Consider the following 2029-nt stretch of genomic DNA (forward strand, 5'->3'; position numbering starts at 1 on the left):
AATTATGAAAAGAGAATAATGCCAGAGCCCCTGTCCCAAATTCAACAAACGGACCACTTTAAACTTGTCTCTTTCTTGCAATTACTCAAGATCGGTTGAACTCCTTTTGACCCTTTTTTTCATACATATTGGTTTCAAAACCAGATGCAAGCATTTATTTTGTAAAAACGTCACAACATTCTGAGAATAGGGAGCCTTATGTGCTTACCTTTGGCGAGAGATGGGAGGGAATGCTTGTACTTTTTGCATAGCTCCACCCATCCCTCCCACTCACCCAATCAAAGTTCTCTTCCGGTGTTTTGGCGTATTTACAGTTCTGTGGATTCATCATAAAGTATCTGAACACTGAACACAGATTATATAGTGAACTTTTAAATAAAGGATTCTTTAGCGTTGTACAGCCAAAACGAGTTTTTTTTCCCCCTTTTTTTGTGTGACACCTTGACTGTAAATTGTAGTGAAAAACGTGCCCTATATATACTGCGAAGTGTTTCCTTTGCATTTAGCTTTGGTTTGGCTGTACGTGTACCTGAATAGGATAGACAATCTCGTTTTTGAACAAGATGGAGAAATTTTGCATGCAATCAAATTGGTCTCTGAGCCATAGGTACTCATAGAAAGAGCCATATATGGCTCGCGAGCCATAGGTTCCCGACCCCTGCTGTAGAAGGAAAAAATACATGCAAATATAATAAAGTAGAATAATACATTTTCTTATTCAAATTATGAATTCATTTTCTGCATTAAATTATTGTTGGTAATATACTGATTAAAGGGATAACCACAAACCTGTCTTTTTTCATTTTCTCATTTCATACTTCCATTTTTCTTAACTTCTTTATACAACATAATCATTCGTAATATAATGCATCAAAGCAAGTGAGTCGTTTGAGAGCCGGCTCTCTTTAATGAGTTGGGCCGAAAAAGCCGGATCTCTACAAAGAGCCAAACTTCTGTTCACTACATCAAACCGCTGGCTTCGTTTGCAACGAAAAAAAACGATACAGAGATAGAGGCTTCCGTGGCGAACTCGTTTGACTTGATTGATTTGCCGTTTCGTGATAGTCGGTGTATACCGGATGGTACCCATAATTGATAAATTTGCGTTTTTCCGTACAGATTTTCTCCCACTTCCTACACGTCTTGAAATGCATAATAAACGTACTTTGTACGGCCAAAACATGCAGGTTGACAGGTATGGTATTCTCCTGAGGCAAATTTTGGAGGTATTGTGTTTTACTTTGAAGCAATATACAATACAATTAATCTTGACATATTTAGAAAAACACCAATTCTTTGGTGAGGGAAGCATTTTTCTTAGGGTCTTTGGTTTTTTACTATTTTGGATTTTGTTTATTATTTTTCATTTATATTTTAATTGTATTCTTTGGAGTTTTTTTTAAATATTTTTCTCCTGTTTTTGATTTTTTTTTTCAAATAGTGTTTTCTATCAAAACATATTCCAAAAACTGAAAAAGAAAACCACTCTGTTTTTCTGGAGGTATGTTGTCTTACTTGAAAGCAACAATTGTCAAGAACCCATCGACCCCATCTGTCCGATAGCAACTCGAGCAATTGGTATCGATCTCGTCGATCTCTGGCTTCCTATCATTCCACGCCAGACTGCTGCCTAACGTGCATGACTCCCTATTTCCCGTAAAATAAAAGGCTTGTGTGAGAAACGTCACGTATTTGGGTCCTGATCCTGTTCCGGTTCTTAACAGTTTTGAGTTTTTCAGAATACATTTTTAGTTATAGGAAAAATATATATCGTTATGCAGGTTTTTAGATTTTTTTTGTTTTTCTGTTTTCCAATTTTGTTTTTGTTAAAAATGTCAAAAACAGAAAAAAAGAAGTTCTGTTTTTCAGATTAATTGTTTCTTATCGACAGGCCAACATCTGCTTGACATTCCATGCATGATATACATGGGCGCCAGTCTTCTTGTTTTCACCGTTTCCGTTGCCACGGTAACCTGCATTTTGTTTGCTCTTTATGAAACGTTCTCAAGACAAAATCATCAGCCAAATC

This window comes from Urocampus carinirostris, chromosome 7 (genome assembly GCF_059441175.1).
Source record: "Urocampus carinirostris isolate Australia breed hairy pipefish chromosome 7, RoL_Ucar_1.0, whole genome shotgun sequence".
Classification (NCBI taxonomy): Eukaryota; Metazoa; Chordata; class Actinopteri; order Syngnathiformes; family Syngnathidae; genus Urocampus; species Urocampus carinirostris.